We start from the raw sequence: 19,263 nt of genomic DNA, 5'->3' as shown, positions 1-19,263 counted from the left end.
TTGCAATATTTTTGTGTTTCTATTTTAGCTGCTGTATGATTGCAGTGTTCCTGTCGCGACAGAGCTTCAGCTCACCGTCCCTGGAAGATACATGTGGGGAAAAAAATCGTACTCAAAAAAATTAGGTCAGCTCGAGTGAAGGAAAAGTAAATCATAAAGCTGAAACTATTACATAAGCTTAAATAACAAACTAAATGATTTGTTGAACATTTGGTTGATTTTGATGTTATATTTTAATATATACATATATATATAAATATGAGGCCTGATTATACTTATTATGATAATAGTGCTTGACAGATTTTAATTACTGGTAATAATATAAATGCCATATAAATACATTTCTGACGTTTCACTTGCAAATGAAACCTGACATTTTTAGGAATGTGAATTGGTTGTTGACCTGTGGCCACTCCCTATTTAAGATGGCCTCTAATTGACACAAAATGTTGAGCTGATGAAGAAAACAGTGCATTACAAATTTCTGATAGAAAGTTAGACAGTTGGCGGGAGCTCTTTCACAAGATTGAATGTACTCTATGGTATCATTTTGGTGTCAGACCGGCTGGTTCCAGTAATGTGAAACTGATGTTCTCCTGGGATTTTCAGTCACAACAGTCTCTGGGTTTTTTACTCAGAATGGAGCCAACACACAAAAACCCTGAGCGGCTGCCCGGGAGATGGGAACGCCTTGTTGATGAGAGAGGTCAGGGGAGAAGAGACACTCTACTGCTGTGGTGAGCAGAAAAAAACATCCCAGAATGCACAACCATGTCCAACCTGAAGGTGGATGGTCTAAAAGAGCAGAAGACCAATCCCTCTCAGCCAACAACAATAATCTGAGGCTTCCGACTCAGTGAAAGTAGACAGTGTGAGACTGGAAATGTAGCTCAGTCTTCATATCAGTTTCTGTATTACATTTCATATTATTTCAGATGGTAGGGTCAAAGGTTGTTGTCAAAAGCATGATTTCATTGACCCAACCTCTTGTTTCAACAGTCCAGAGAGGTGGTGATGCTGTAACCATGTGAGGAATGCTCTCGTGTAGGTCCTTTAATACCAATTAGGTAAAGCAGACAAATATTCTGAATGTCTATCTTAGAACTGTTCATGATGTTTATCTCTTCATGGCCACAAATTACCATCTTCTAATGAATATTTCTATCACCAGCGTTTCCCATCAATTATCTAGAATGTGGTGACCTGCCATATTCTAATTTGTCCTGTCACAGTTTCATAATGAACAAAAACATTTTTTTTACACTTCCTATAATCATCAGATCCCTTACTTGTTGGTTTGCTCCTTTGCTGCATTCTTTAGCTTTGTGCAGTGCTATTTGCCGTGTGCTGGCTCACGCTACTATCTAATAAGTTGTTACTGTGCATGCAGGTAGTCAGACCTAATAGTTTCAGCTTAAGTTGTGCACATACTCGCAAGTGCCATGCAACACAGTACGTTCTCTCTTGTCTGTCACTCTTCAGTATGTGAACCTGTCACTTGTGATCTGTTGCTGGTGACAGCGACATTCTTGTGTTTGCATGTGCGCCATAAATGGAATGTCTGTTGGAAATGCTGCACCATGATAGTGCTCCATAAAGCAAATGTTGGGGAAAACCTCTGGGATGTGTTAGCATGAATTTGCAGCTGAAAAAATGTTGCAGAGATGATGTGATGCAGTATTTACAACAAGGAGCAGAATCTCCACAGAAAGTTTACAACCTCCTCTGGAATCAATAATATGAAGAACCGACGGTGCTCGAGAGCAAAGAGTGGAAGAGCGTAATATGAATATGATATTCCTACAATGTGCTTAGAGAATTTAGCTGAAGCTCTTTTTCACACAGACTGAGTATATGAAACTAATTATGATTAATGATATACATCTTACAATTTACAACTTACAACTTATAAGTTATATATAAATATATAAAAAATATGATGACAAGGCTTATTCACTCCCATTTCACCTACTCAACTCCTGTATACACATTAAGCCACTGTTTATAACCTAATTATGATGTCACATACAGTTAATGAGTTATTTATTATATTCAAATCTGTGGAGGCTCATTTAGTCCAATTCTATTGAAAACTAAACACCTGTAAATTCCATTCATATTAAAAGTACTCAGTGATGCACACTGATCAGCTCTGTGATGATGATGGGGACAATTATTATTTTATTTGCTGTTGTCAGGTTTCCATATAATTATAAAAGGCCTTAGAAAGTCCGAAATTGAATGGCTCTCTGGTCTTTCACTATTAAAATGTGCAATACAAATAAGTAGGATATAGGTCTATAAGGATTTAGAATGTATTTTTATGCATATAGTAGAATGAAAAACCTAAATAGTATTATGACCATTTATAACAAAAGCTGGACAGGAGCGAGCAACGTCACAGAAAATGTCAAGTTATACAACTAAGGATAATTATTCACTAACAGATTGACTCACAGAGAAGTTAAACTGTAGAGAACAGACTTGCTCTAACCAGGCACCTGCTATGGCTCTCCAGCTAAAAATAACATTACCCACTTCTTATGGCCCTCTCCGAGTTAATCAGATTTCCTTGTAATTTGCAAATTTGAACCACTGGGACCATCACCCTGCAAAGTGAGTTTCAATCAAACCTTTTAAGCACGAGCCCCTCAACAAACTTTGTTTAACAGAGTGCCCACTTTTCCATGACTGCTTCTTGGCAGTGTTCCTTGTCCTGCACAAGCGACCTGAAGATCTTTCAGAAGTTCTCTGAAAAGTTTGCAGTTGTGCATTCAACCAATCTCTCCCCATCAGCAGCTTTTTTCCGACCAGTTTCGGGACCAAATTGAAATTGGTGTGAATCGGAAGGGGGGGCTCCAGACCCAACTGTGAGAGTAAAGACACAAGAGCTAGTTGGCTAGTTTGGTTTCCAGGCGAGAGTCTGACTTTTGTTCTCACATCTGGAGATACAATGTGTGTGGGCGAGTTGAAAGACAGTTCAATCAGAAAAGAAATTAAAATGAAAATGTATTGTGAATGAGAGGAATCGACTTTGTTGCATGGTCATGGAAGCAATCCTGGGAGTTAGGTGCTGTGGATAGAAGGAGACTTCCACCTGGAGCCTTGACACTGGTGGAGGCGATGAGGAATGGAGCCCAAAGATGGGAAGTGTCCTGAAGGCTTGTGGTGGAATGGATGAAAGGAGATGACTGGGTATCCAGAGTGGAGGAGGTGGTGGTTGGAGGTGGTACATGGTCTGACCTGAATGACAGGAGGATGAGAAAACATTTCAAACTTTGACGGTTAGGTGATTGGCTCAAGGCAAGCTTCTCAGGTTGTGATTGGAGGAAAAGGGAGAATTAGCCTGTGGAGCCTAGAGATAGTGGCAACTTAAGGCCCTTTCAAAGAACATGACACAGGCACCGACACGCTCTGCTCTGCAACCACTTCTTGTGATGAACACTCTCACGTCCAATAGAACCAAAGCATTTAGCCAGGCCCACAATGCACAATATAAAGCTGTGTGTTACAGTGCTTTGGCCGCATCTTTCCAAGTGAAAATTAATTGAGCATTACCCGACAGGCATTCAGATTTTTGTCTCTGAATCCATCTGGAGCCCGATTCAGTTTATGTAACCCTGTAAGTGGCACGCAGGGTTATTGCTTGATATCTCTGATTACAGACAAAGTACCCAGTAGTGAGGCATTATTTAATAGCTGGAATGATCCCATCACAAGATGGTGTGTAGTTTAACCTAACCTCTTAGAGTCTATAGTAATACAGTCATGTCCGACATGAAAATAATATGGACCAGGGGCATAAAGAGGAGGGGCAATGGCCCCTTCCTTTATACCAACCCTCTTACTTCCAGAGTCATTGCTCCAGACACATCAATTCTCGACCTCGCCTTTTATTTGGATTTTAACTGCGTATGTTTAAAGTTTCATGACTTCATCTTGCAAGTTGTGATGCTGTAACAGTGATTAAATCTATCCACACACTGATGGACAGACAGTCAGGAAGTAACCATGACCTCACAAAAATATGCACACACAGACACACACACTGGGTTAAAACAATTCCAGCCCGGCTGCTGTTGCAGCGGGTAATTATTTGTAGCAAAAACACTACAAGAAAGAATATTTGGCTCTTATCAACCTGACAAAAACATCACATTAGTGCTACACATGTACAAAGCCTTGAGGAGGAAAGTGTGTGTGTGTTTGTGTGTTTGTGTGTGTGTATTTGTGTGTGTGTGTGTGTGTGTGTGTCTGTGTGTTTGTGTGTGTGTGTGTGTGTGTGTGTGTGTGTGTGTGTGTGTGTGTGTTAAAGGAAGAAAGGCTGTCTGTATACCCAGCTCTTGAGCTGCCATGCTCAACTCTCTCAACTAAACAGATGGAGTTGTTAGGAAGGTGACTGATCACACCTGTTCCTTTTCTGCAAAATGCAAGAGGTTCTGCCAAGCAAATTATCTAATGAGCTAAAAAAGATGTGATGACATGTCATTTGGGGAAAACAGGCGGTCCTACAGTGACCTCTGTACAATTGGAATTAATGTTTAGCCTTAGCATCTTACTCCACCTGGTGGCTCGCTCCAGTATTGTTCATGTATCCTGTCTCCATCATGTTAGTGGATGGGAAATAGGCCAGAATAAAAAGTAAAAATACACATTTTTCATTTTAGGTAACCTTTAACACACTGAGGTATGTTTACGTGTGACAGTCCAAGGCAGTAAGTACAAAGTTTACACAAATATCCAAAATATATAAAAATTATATTAGTAACACTTTTATCCCAACTCTGTACTACAACCACATACTGTGGCTGCAGAGTAAGACAGTTATTATCAACAAAGGTTGAGTAACATTCTCCAGGTAACTATCCAGTGAAGAAGCAGTTTCACTGTCACTGCTGTGGTTATCATGCCGTCCTCTCTTATTCAGTTCTGAACAATCAACCACAACAGTCTTATCGGATGAGTTTATTCAACGCGGAATCTTATCAAAATTGCTCATTGTCATGTGCCACAACACGACAAAACAGGAACAAACTGCACACACACACACACACACACACACTCACACAACCACACACACACGTATACCTACCTCTATCTGCTTCCCACTTTTCCCATCTGCGAGATCACAGCTGAATGTCAGCATTTAGCCTCTATTGAGGGCCCCCGTGCTGGAGCGATCCCTAATCTGCCCCTGAGATCTGTGTCCCTCCCCATGGCCATTGAGCACCATGTAATTGGGCTCAAATTGGCAGCAGCATCTGAGCTTGTTTATGTAACAAGCATTTTGTGTGGTAACGCCACAGGGCTGTCTGTCTCTCAGTCTCACTGTCCATCTCTTTTCTCTACTGACTTGCATCCAGAGCCCCCGTCAGGCTGTGAGGCGGCACTGTGGCCACAGTTTTGAAGGTGGCCAAATAAATCCTTTGATATTGTATAACACAAGCAGTACAAATTAAAAGCAAGTATGACAGGACGTTGATCTTGTCAGGCAGCTCTAACCCGTGATTCTGCAGCCAGTTGATTTCAAGCTTTGTGTCCTTAACAAATATATTTCTCTCAGCATGTTCTGCTCCCCCTACTTCCTATTTAGCGGGATGTATTCAATTTTTTTTTTTTCGTTGAATGACTACAACCTGGTGGTGGATTTCAAGCCAGTGTTAAGCTTGTTAAGCGTACCATTTCTCATGGTATGTCTCACTGCCGCTCTGTCTGCCAGTATTCTTTTGTGTCTGACCTCAGAGATCTCGCTGAGAGCCCACGATGATTCATAGCTCAGTCTGGAGTCTCTGCATCACAGTGGGGAGCCGGGAATACAGAGCAGCACGAGCATCTCACCAACACAAACGCACACACACAATCACAGTCATTTGGATATGCGTGAAAGTGGACAGACAAGGAATATCGATAACTTGACCTTGCACAGACGTACAACTACTCCAGACACACAGAATTTTCCTATTTGCAAATATATGAATGTTTGGAGAGTAAGAGACACTGCAGCAGAAATAATGTTTTCCAAGGTTAATGTGTTTAACAAGGTGTAAAGTCATGAGCCATACCTTTTATATTAACAAAAAAGAATATTCATGAACACACACACAAGCCTACCGACATTGTCATTCATAATGGCTGATCCCTGCCGAACATTATCGTATTGTCTAATCCTGATCCTGTAATACGCGGCACTGTGACGTTCCTGTGATCTTATTCACTTTGGCTGGAATCGTCAAGAGCCCTCCACGTCCCTGATTAATTTAAACTTGCTTCTGTGATTGAAATTCATGCTACTACCTCACATGCCGCCACATTAAGACACTTCCCTCTGTTGTATCACCGCCATCTCTCGTTGCGCAGTGTTTGAATTTCATCTCTCTGTGACTAAAGAGAGTGTTTTCCCTTCTCCAACCCCTGCATCTCATGAAACGGCAGTGGGATCTCAAGAGAACAGAGCATCCTGTGATGTATATTTCTGCTACTTCCTTCAGCAAACCCTATCCTAAAACCCCTCTTTTTTTTCAAACACTTTTTATCCCCTCTCTGCTCCTTCGTGCGCTGCAGTGGCAGCTGTGTAGTCGTGACATGGACCCTGGATGTGTAAATGGGGAGCTCCAGCGCCAGCAAGGCTCTTTTTATCATCTTAAACAAGTTTCCACCAATCCCCTGATCAATGACTTGGGCTTGAGCTAGGCAGTACCATGCATCAGAAGTCAATGAAGGGGAGCAGAGAGAACTGTCTCCAATTCACCCAGGTGAGCTTCATCTGGAGTTTGAATGCATTTGGCCCCCAGAGAGTGACAGCATCGAGATGAGTCATGGTTATGTCCTGCAGCAACACAATACGGGCCATGAATAATTTCAGGTGTTCTGCTCCCAGATGCATTAACAAAACAGATCAGGTGTATCTGGACATACATTGTGTGAGAGGCAGTGGACTAGTGGCAGAAACTTGGACTATGGGCAGAAAAGGTCTCTGGTTCGTCTCTGGTTCGACTCCACGGAGAAACAACAAAAGACGAACCTGGATTGATCTGTCCAAAAATCCAAGAGGATTCTCCCTACCCTGTCTAGTGCCCTTGAGCAAGGCACCTTAATCCCCCAACATCTGCTCCCCGGATGCCGTACATGGTCGCTGACTGCTCTGTGTGTCCTGCACCAGATGGGTTAAAAGCAGAGGTTACATTTTCCTACCTGCATGAGTGTGCTTGTGCATGTCTGTGCATGTGTTTGGGACAAATAAATGCATCTTAATCTTAATCTACAGGACCCGGATAAAAAAGCAATAAGCTTCAGATCTGTTTTATTTCAAGGTTTTCCCACATGGAAATTTGTATAAACAACTAGATCAATGTTATATATTTTCTTAACTCCTATAATTTTCAGAAATGTTCCATAGACTCTTAAGATTCTACAAGTGGTCAGTATGTGAGAACAGCATTCCAATTGAAAGAGAAAACCCACCAAAGTGTGCAAGAACACAGCATTCAACGTTTATCAAAAACACGATCTGCACAAAATACTGGTAGTGAGTGACAGAGTTAAATTCAAAAGTGTGAAGACATGCAATGCAGATTACAAATAAAAACTGTAATTTAATTACATCATGCTAATTCAACAAACTATTTTCTATTAATTTCTACATTTTCTGCCCTTGATCATGATCCGAGTTGTCGTGGTGCCATTAACCAAGGTAGCCCATACATTGACATACCCAGCAGCATCCTTCAGCTACTCCTGGGAAATCTAACGGCCAGATGGGATATTTACTTATATACATACATGTAATTATACATGGTATATACGTATGTATATATCCTAAAGCATGATCTTCTCCCAGGGGAGCCATCTTGATAAACTGCCCAATCTACCTCAGTTTTTTGGGGCAGTGCTTCAACTAATAGATAGAATGCTGAATTAGGGGATCCCTGGCTGGAAGGTAGAACAAAGAATTTCCAAAACCCACACAGACACACACACAGACAAATACACACACACCGCTGGACAGCCCTGTGCCTCCTACAATCATAGGCTTCTATTTTCGGCCCAGAAGTGTCATTACCATGAATCACAATAAGCAAACTGATGGATAAAAACAGTCCAAATGACCTGCCTTAAGTCTGATGAGCTCTGTGGTAACTTCTTCTGAAATGTCAAACTCTTATAGTTTGATCATGTTTTACAAAGAGGATCCTTTTAAACTGGAGGAGGGCACACAACTCCAAAGATGCTCACGATGACAGATTGGTGTTTGATCATCCTATTTGTGTTTAAATAAATAAATTTGACATTTCTCCTGCTTTGATTACATTTTATTCTAAAAGTTTTCTACATAAATAGAAACAGTCATAGTGTAAATACATGTGATGTAGATAAAGAGGTGAGGTGTTTTTGTGAAACTTAGAATTTACTGACTGGTAACCTCACACATACCTTACTGAGCAGTAGTATCCATTTGTGTACATATTGAGCCTTTATATAGCCTCTATACAGTCTATGGCTTCTTCGATGTGCTACACAGAGAGGTGTGAAATGGAAAAAAAATAACCTGAACATACACACAAATCAATTCCACACCTGCTGAACTTATGTTGCTCCACACAGATGCTGTGAAAATAGCCTTTGGATTCATTAGTAGAGAATAGGGTAAGATTAGAGAATGGCATCAGCAGCAGTGGAAGAATAAAATAAATCTGTGTTCTAGAACTGTCTCACATCACATTTCATCGTCAGTCTGCTCCATGTGTTGAGCTGCAGAAAATGGAGAAAGTGGGTTTTTTATGGCATACCCCTGTGGAGTAATCAGAGGGAGTGGCTAAGCAGAATTGACAGCGGCGGTTTGAGATCGGGGTTAGGAGCAGCACACAGTTCGCTGAGCGGGGCGGGCGGAGGCTGGGGTGCCTGTGGGCAGAGGCCAGCTGGCGATGAGACGGCCTGGAGGCCTGGGTGAAATCATAAAGTTAAATTCCCCCACCTATCAGAAACAACGCATCTGTGGATGAGAATGATAAACCACCCACTTGCTTGGAAAGGGAGGTTGTGTGGTTTGTGACTCGTGTGCAGGAAAATGTTTGATTCTTATAAATCAACAGTTTGTAGTTTCTTATAAAGAGAATATTATGAGTGTACCCTATTTCACTCTGGACTCTGCATGACCTCTGTTCTTGTTAATGGGGGGGGGGGGGGGGGGGGGGGGCTGTAATCAAATGCTAATGCTCCTCTTGGGTTTGGGATGATGTTCAGAGTGTAATCAGGGTACCCATATAATGCAGCCATATATGCTCATATTTGGCTTTCAGTGACACTTGTGATGGGTTTAAATCCTTTTGCAGTCAGTTTATATTTGGAGAGAGAAAGCAAAAGTTCAAGCAAATGAAATCGAGTTGAGATAAAAAAAAAGCACTCGTGCAACGAGTAAATGCTTTCTCCTCCATTACCCCACATCATCCATTAGTCTTTATTTTTGTTATCTATTTTTTTACCGAATCAGGTTAGTCCCACTGTGATTTCCTAAAGAAAGAGAATAAGCCCGTCTTTGCACAATGTGATAGACAAGACATGACAAAATGAGGGAGGCAGAAAGACACTCATTGGAACTACTGGAACTATTTCTCAAGAGTCATTCCAGTGCGAGCCGTCACAGTCTTCAATACATTTACCCAACATAACCCTAACAAGTACTTTAAATGCAGTATGCCTGGTCTAGTTTTTCAATGCAGATGAGGCACAGTGTAAAAACGACAGCTGCCATCTAGAATTCACTCGAGTTTTACAGGTGTTGATGGTTTCAATAACTCATTACCATAATAAGAGATCATAGACACGGTTCAGAGATGCTGATAGGGATGAATGCATGGATTATGTTACAGCTGTAAGCAAATGAGATCATCCAACCAGGAAAAATATCAATCCAGCAGTTTTCCCAATGTCTGTTTTATTTGTTGCCATCAACCTCTCTCTGTCAGCCATGGCAAACATAGGCATTCCTGTCGTGCTAATTTTATAAGAAATGTTTATCCTTGTTAAGTTTGGGATTTTTTATGAGTTGAACTTTTTTTTTCTGTTGTCCTCAATTGTTGCAACCAAGAGTTGGCAAGTGGAGCTGTGCTTAATAGCTTAATAGCTGTGCTTAATAGAGAATTAATGCTCAGGTACTTTGCGGTGAATAAAGTCACAGCTCATAAACGTCATTAGAGTGCTACTAAGTGGGGAGTCAGCCTGTCAGCTCTTTCTATTAAGTGTAATAAGACCGGATATTTCGGAAGTGTTACATGACCCTATTAGACTGCGCCCTGCGCTGCATTTCTCTGATCAATCCCGTCCTAGCCAGAAACTCTCAGAGCCCAACTGACAAATGTTCAGTTTTTTGTGTCCGAACCCGACCTGAGCCAAATGTTTTCCCTAATTACTGCAAGTGTAGTGTAAAAATGAGACTGAACTGATCCAAGCTGGATTATCTTTTCAAAATTGTTGTTGTAACATAGCTTGACCCAACTGGTCCACAGTACAGGGTTGTGGTCTATTTGGTAATATAATACATTTATATAAAAACGTATCAAATTAAACAATCTTTGAAATATATTGTAGTAAACTGATGAGAGACTCCTCTGTTATAGTTTATTATTTTTTTTCATTTCAACATCAGCAGAGCATCGTCTATAGTCAGATACTTTCATTTACTTACTCCATTCTGCTGCCTGACTAAACAAATAGACAAAGTGTTGACTGCACACTCAGCTGACAAAGTCATATCGATCAATAAACGAATGAGGCTTGATCCAAATGGGCAGGGGCAACTTCATCTTGTTCAGCTGAACCAACATTTGTGTAATTCAGTTCAATTGCGAATGTGCATTTCTCAACTGAAACTGTGTCACACATGCCATTCACTTCAGGTGTGGTTTAATCTTCTGTCAAAGGCAGCTTCTTTATCGTCAGCTGAACGAGATGCAGCATCATCTGCTCGTACAGAGTCAGTTACTGTAACATCTGCAGAGGCAATGTCATCAGCTAATCTGGCAGTGCTCTCCAAGGCCTCATCACCAATTAAAACAGTGTCATCACTTGGGTTAGTCATCAGCTGAAGCTTCATTTATTGAAGCAGTGCTGACCTCACTGCACCATCTGAGGCCTTGTCCTTTAAATAGCTCAAATTTAACCAACAGTTTGATGAAACAATTTAGTATGGATGCACCATTGTCTACAAGGAAGTGAAGTTGATTAGGTCCTTCCTCTTATCTTCCTCTTTCATCACAGGAGAGGTACTTCTGGAAACCCCTTATCTGGATGGAGCATATCAATGCATTAATGATTGAAAGAACGAAGACTTTAATCGGTCAACCAATGACACCGATCAGTGTCTACTAGCATATGGTCACTTCTTGTGAGCTGGTGCCATCATCAGGGTTAAGCAAGGGAGACTGAGCTTCACTTGGTGATATTCTCTTCTGAGGATTCAGGTGCAGATGTTGTCCTCTGGGTCTGAATAATTGGAAATAAGACAAAGATTTGTCCAATGAGCGCACTTTCAGTTCAGAGAGTACTGGTATCCATTCTTTGTGAGCACAGCCAATCTAGGACCACCTACTATAACTGGGTCACCCATGTAGTCAAAGCAAGTTGTTCTGGCATCGTGGATTTGAGGCAGGAAGCCAATTATAGCCTTGTACTCATTAGTTATATAAAACAACATGCACAACATATAGCGTATATTACGCAACACAACTTCCGAATGGTCACTGTCGAATCAGGAAGAAAATATCTGACACATTTGATACAGAAAGGCCCAGAAGACCTCAGGCTGTGAGCAACAGATGGATTCAATTATCAAAACATAAAGAATTCTGTTGAATTGTGAGCACAGCTCACAATTCAACAGAAATCAAAAATCAAAAAATGATTCATGTAGGAGACCATGTATGCTATAGGTCAATAGTCATATATCACCACTATGACATATTTCAATTTCATATTGAGCTAATTCATTTCCATCAGAAACACAAATCTGAAATAATTGCAAGTTGAACCCAATGATTTCCTTTAGGTAAGAATTTTCTCTGGACTTCCCGTTTTATTTTGTGTATGTCTCTTTCCTTCCTGTCATTTCAATCACTTGATTCATACTCAGATGCACCTGTCCCTGTACTTCCCCTTTGAAACCCCATATACTCTGCTTTGCCAGATTGACTTTCTCTCATTCTCTATCATGGTTTCTCTAACAGACTTTTGGGATTCTTGCCGGCTCCTCACCATTTTTGTTTGCCCAATTGTGTATTATACTTTAGATTGTTGGCTGGACTCTGTTCCCTGCTGTTGATTTGTTTGTTGGATTGGACTGCGCTCTCTGGTTTTGGATATTTGCCTACATCACCTCTGAGTAAGCCTATTCCTGGTCTTTTATTAAAGTTTTATTTTGTTTGTCAGTGTCACACTGAGTTTGGCTAACCAACATGGTGTTATTCTTGATATCCTGAAGAAAGAGGGAGGCCCTCTCACTCTCTCAGCATGGCGATTCTTATCCAGCATTTCAAATGTGAGACAAGTGTCCTTTGTGTTCAAAGCATTCGAAGAACTGAGCAGATCAAGACCATGGATCCCTCTCAGCATGACCAGCTGCAGAGAAATCACAAGGTATTAGACTGGTGACACAGCTAAATGAAGCTCAGCGTAAGATCAATCAGGAAGACTTGACCCCCATTCAATCAATCTCAAATCTCTTATGCTCGCTACGCTAATTGATCAGCTGATCGTGGGTGTTTCTAAATGGGCAATCAGATTCTGCAGTAGCCAATCATGCGGCTGCTGTCAAACTTCAAATCCCTTCTCCTCCCTTGAGCAGTCAGCTGTCACCCAGTGCCGCACAAAGCCCGCCTCCACCCCAATCTCCTCCAGTGTTCAGCCGAATCATACTCCACGTATCTTGATCCTCAACCACCATCTGACCCGGGGGAAATTCCTGTACTACGTTCTGCTTCGCATAGGAGTGTAATATGCCAAAAGACTATGACATTCACATCACTTTCTGTGAGCATTTATGGTAATGAATGTTGTTAAAATGTTGAAGAAGAAGCATCCTCTAATCCCGAAGTGCTGAAGGTGAAGCTCACCGATTATTCAACACAGCACACCCCAGGGTTCAGTCTTTAGTATCCAGGCTCTTACACAGGTACTCAGATTCATACCATGCACAATTGCTTAAATTCAACACATACACCACATCTCACAAACAAACTGTCTAACCAAACAAAGATGAGGGAAGATTAAAGGGGATCTCCTGATGTATGAAATGAGTAGCATTGACCACCATTCAACAGATCAGTCAGAAGCATGCGATGGATGAGAAACTCAAAGTATCAGTCTCAGAGCTGTCATTTTCACAGGACTCTAACTTTTCTTTGCAATCTTACCACTTAATAATAACGTTTGCATTTGCAACAGCTATTACGTTTTGAAGGAAACACAAGTGCAACCAGATAATTATTTTTAACAACATAATGTGGATATGTTGGTAGGTTGTAAATATGTTTATACTGACTGACACTGTTAAACCAAATGTTTTGTCGGTAAAACTTCCACATTGTAGTTAGGACCGCAAAACCTTTTTTGCTTATTTCTAAGCACTGACAGCACCTGGTTAAGGTTAGAAAAGGATTGCGGTCTGATTTACAAAACATCACAATTATTTATTGATCGTAGTTATTTTACACAGGGTTGCAGAGACGGCTTATTTTTGTAGAGCAACTTTGAAGTCAGCATCACCCTGGTTCCCTCAACAAAAAGCCAATTAGATTTTCTAATAAGCTTTGGATTGCTGCAGAAATTTGGTTCTGTGAAAAACAAAATTTATTTGCACATTTTAAGCAAGATAATGTTCACAAATGAACAACTTTGTGACTTTTGAAGCCTAAGTACAATTATGAAAGTAATAAGCTATTGTGCGATAAAAGACCTAAAGTACCACTGCATGATTTCAACAAATACATTTCATTGCCTTCCCCAGAAGCTGTGTGTGCCACTTCCGTTGCTACGTGAGGCTAAACAGAGCCCGCTTTGATGACCTGTTAGTGAGGATCATTGCCAACATTTCATGGCTGGACACAAACTACAGGCGTTCAGTCTCGGCTGTTTTGCACTGCTCCATCTGTCTCCTGGAAGTGGCAGTTTCATAATTGGTGTGTCAAAATCAATAAATTGTAAGCGTATAGATAAAGGCACCCATCATTACCGGAATCTGACCACCGAGGACCCAAGCCACACGTCTTTGTTGCTGATGAGGCCCTTACACTGCGGAGAAACCTCAGGAGGCTATTCCCAGGTTGCGACCTGCCAAGAGAGTGTCGGATTTTAAACTATTGTCTGTCCCAAGCACGGCTGGTTGTGGAGAATGTCTTTCAATCCCTTCCTTCCCAATGGATGATTTGCCGTTGAGGTCCATCACACAGTTGTGGATAAGTGTTTAAGGGCTAACTGTGTTCTCCATAATTTCCTGCAGAGGACAACCAAGAGGAGGAAAAGCCCTGCTGGTGAGGTTGAGTCACTTCCAGGTCTGGGAAGACAACTCACCAACAGAGCATATCAAGGTTGGAGTGACCTTCACACTCTACATCTCTGCAGAGGGAACCGTTCCGTTGTAAGACACAGTGAAGTGCACAAGTAAACCTGAAACAGTTCTATTAAGACCCACCTACACGTCACGTCATCATGTCCATTCCAGCAATACTATTAAACGACATACATACTGTTTCTGCATTCTGTCATTAATTCATATTTATCTGAGCGAGCATTGTTTCTGCTAGTTTAATTTGGCATGTCAGTGCAACACATACAATAATCGCGAGTGGATCATAGTGGACATTAAGGCTAAATCACATGACGCTGTTTTTGAGTCGAGTGTTTTGTGGACTCAAACACTTCACCCACCCCTCCATGTGATGAGTCAATTATGACACAATTTGTATATTTGGGTGAACTATCCCTTTAATTAAGCAAATCTGACTTTCATCATTCATTCATTAGCGATATGCATTGACTAAATCCTGTCAGGTGTTTGTGTGAGAGAGGTGGAGACATGGGAGAGATAAATATAAGATAACTAGATACATGTACCAATTCATAATTAATAATACATTATTTACATTTCCACTGGCCCCAAATTGAGGAGTACAAATCCCCTCTGCTGGGGCATTAATCACTAGAGCGAACCAGCTTCCTCCTCTGAAAGGGGGGGGGGGGGGGGGTGGAGCAGGTTCAACAGTTCTTCATGACATCTACTTTGTGTCCCTCCCCCTTGTCCTCTTTCATGTTCTCCTTGTCAAAGTATAAAAAGGAAATATTTTGTGAATCTATCCCACCAACAGTTTAGAGCATTGATAATCTTGAAAATATTGAAATCAGGCAACAAACAAAACAACATGAATCCAACATGAAGCCAGTGGTTTTAGTACTTTGCATTAAACTTCGTAAAACATACCATTCGATCCAAATCAATCTAACTTTTACCTTTTACGAATGATGTGGGGGCTTTCTGAATTGCAGCAGTTTTACGTCTTTGCTTTACAAAAGATTTTCTTCAAGACAAGGACATACAAACTTTCAAACAAACAGTTTGAGATCTATCAAATACCAGAGAATCACTGGGAACATGATTAGTGAGCTTATTCTCCTTCGGCGGTAGCAGCTTTCAAACCAAAACAATTGGTGCTCATAATTTTTTACATAGATCTTTGTGTATACTTATTTTACATCTCTTTTGTGATCTTATACAAGATCTTTTTGGCACACGGCACACGCAAAAATAAAAAATAAACTAAGATAGAATAAATAGCTCCTGGTGAAAAAGCAGTGTCAGAGAGTTTGTGGTGATAAGAGCTATCGAAAGTATCCCTGCGTTTTCAAGAAAATCATGTGATCTCTGCAGCGGAGTTAATACGTCATTTCTTGTCTCTGTTTTCTGCAGGAGTTTTTTTGCTGTTGTGAATGTGTCTGTGGAGAGAACTTCCCGCTGTGTGGTGCATGTGTGAAAGACAAATTCTGGGTATATGTAGCCAATTCTCCGTTTTTACCCCGCAGGTCATGGGATTTTTACATTTTCATTTTTTAGTGATTTAAAATGCTATTTACATGTGAACACAGAGGGAAATGTTTATTTAGCAAAACACCTGCAGTTGTGTTTGCCTCTCTACTGATGGAAAACCTCTTTTACTCTCTACAACTACTGTAACTAACCGAGAGATTAAAGGGTTTAGAGAATAACTAATAACTGTAAAAGTAAAGCTCAAACCTTTTCCATTGACAACAAACAGAATAAAAACTTTCAAATCCCTTTTTTTAAGAAGCAGTTTCGTTGGTGCAGTGCAGGAAATATTGATTGATCATCAACATTGTTTTAGATTTATTTTCTACAAAGGAATAAATCTTTCTCTGGACTAAGTTCACTTTGCAATGTATAGTTGCAAAGTTTTATTTTTTTGGTCAGTGATACTTTCGTCTTACTTGGTATTCAGTTTTGAATAGTCAGGCAGAATTTAAATGTTACATTTCAGCACTCCTTCAGAGGGCTGGTGTGAGACATGTCAGAGTGGGCCCTTAGATCACACTGATCAGAGCAGCGTAGGATCACATGAGAAAGTCAGAGACGCGCATAAATGGTCTCACTGGAGCTAGAACACAGGGTTTTAATGATGCATCGTGGGCAACGTGGGCTGTGTGGAGGCCAATAGAAGTGGGATTGGTCTTCTGCCTTCTTCTTTCCCTGACATATTTCCATTGGTGGTGGTTTGTTTATTGCAAAGGTTAATAACTTCACCAACAGACATCCTGTCGTTTTTACTGGGTTGTAGCGAACAAAAGACAATTTCCTTTAAAAGAACATGTTGGCAAAACAAACAACCTACCTTCGCCCTTTCAGCAAATGTAAAATACATTTGCCTTTTGTGATAAAAGAACAAATCCCATGGACTGCAAACCTTTGTCTTGCTGTGATTGTCACTTTCTATGACTAAGTGAACAGCGACATGTAAAACTTCAGATATGAAACAAATGCACAACACTGCCTGATAATGCACAACACATTTATCATGTTTCAGCAGTGCTACAACAGCCAGTAGGTTAAATATATATGTCTGCTTGTTGTGAAATGATTTACCAAGTGGATATAATAGGAATGGTGGAAACAAATGGGAACTTAACTGTACGCTGTAAACTAAATTGATTTCTATAATTACATGTGGCACTAAAGCTTGTTACAACATCCACAACAACAGCAGTGCAGCTTTTTGTGCCACAGCGATTTATTGGAGCATGAGTTTGACTGTATCTACATACATTATAATTCCTCTGTATGTAGAACACATATCTAGTAAATGGCTCATCTTATTGGCTTAACACTTGGCATGGGTTTTCTTCATTGCCCAGGAAAGTGCAAGTCCACAGGTCAAAATTGCTGCCAGATTATCAAAAAATGTATTTCACCATATCCACCATATATGACTGATTCCACAGATGTCGTGAATGTCCATCTCGGCAACAACTGACAGAGAACCCTTCCTATTTCCAAATAAGTCTACAAAAAAAACACATTTCTTTTCTTGCTGTTTATTTATCTGAATTACAGAGCTTTTACATGAGAAACATGGTGAACTTGGGTCTGAAGATTGTGTTAGTTACTCACCAGACCTCTGAAATAGTCATCATCTAATATATGAAAAAATAAGAGCAGTTCAGTAAATCATTAAAGCTACTATAAAGGCCACACATGTGAACAGTAACAAGCGCTCAGCGTCTGCACCGGTAGCAGATAGTGAAATGACTGATGGAAGAAACACTTGTGAAGCCTTTATCCCATTCAGTGGAGATAAAAGTGAAACCACAGTGACGATGGTTAAATAGAGGCTACGTACTCACAACCACACGGCCTCTTTTACTTCTCCTAATTAAAACTTGGTGTCATAATTGCAATAATCAGAGGTTCAGTTGTTATTTTCTTCATGCAAGTGAAGTGCCAATTATTTGAGATGTAATTGCATTCACATTTTCTGACATAATTGCCCTGAGGTTGCCTTAAGAGGAACAGAGGCTCAAGATTAGAAATGTGGCTGAATCATTTAAATCTCGTCCTTACCACATGCAGCACTTGAAGAGCAGTGCCCTGCAGAGAGGTATACCATGTTTGTGTCTAAATCTGATCCTCCCTCTCGTGTGCTCTGACCCGCAAAAACAAATCAGTCATCTCCTCCACGTTGGCTGTGTCACCCTCGACTGTTGCCATCTCGACAGCGATCTAAGTGAGATTTGGCAGCCGCTGGTCCATGCCCGCCGCACCTCGCTGAATCATGATGTATGATGTTTACACGGCCATAAAATCCCTTCCAGAACCGAAATGCTCGCTGCTTCCCCTAATTAAGAGCAGGGATATATATATATATATAAACATAGACAAAGCCTTACACAGATTAGACACACACACACTCGCATCCGCACACGCACATGCAAACACACACACACACACACACAGAGGTGGGCAGATTCAGTTGAACATGTATGACTTCACACTCAAATAGCCACACAGGAGGAGAAGCCGTGCATCATGTTACAGTTGCATCATGTATAGAAAATACACACATGCTCATGATCGGTCATGCTCATGTGGGTGAAGCTCAGATGCAGGTGTCTGGTATATAAACATCAAAAGGAACATATCGAAATGAGAGAGGGTTGTCTTTTTACGGCATGAAGCCATTGATCAATATAAATCCTTTAATATTCCCTCTCAGATGAATGAACCTCCCTTCTCTTCCAGGTTGTGGTGCAGGAAGGCAGGCGTCGGGGGACAGTAAAAACAGGATCAGTGTGGTGTTTACGAGCTGGGATGAGAACGTGTTGAGAGAGCTGTGATTTCACTGTCAAAGCCTGCAGTGAAATGTGTGTGCTGCACAAACATCTGGCGACATCAGACACACACACACACACACACACTCCAGCTGAAGAGTGGCCCACTGTAGATTAACTTGTCACTTTAGTTGAGGGCCTCAGTCCTCAGGGTTGTCTCATCCCTGTGCGGTTTGGCCCCGCGGTTTGCTCCTTGTTATTGAGTGAGCTCTTATCTGCCACTCTGTCAAACGAGGTGGTGCGCACACGGCTACTATCTCCAACACTTGGCCCAAAAAATAAATCCTTGAAGCAGTCTCAAAGCCGTTCAGGAGCAAATCTTCTAAAAAATAGTATCATAAAAAGAAGGTAGGTAGGCACTGCATTTACACTTTCATGTTG

The sequence above is a fragment of the Platichthys flesus genome, chromosome 12 (assembly GCF_949316205.1).
Source record: "Platichthys flesus chromosome 12, fPlaFle2.1, whole genome shotgun sequence".
Taxonomy (NCBI): Eukaryota; Metazoa; Chordata; class Actinopteri; order Pleuronectiformes; family Pleuronectidae; genus Platichthys; species Platichthys flesus.
This window is presented reverse-complemented; position numbering follows the sequence as displayed.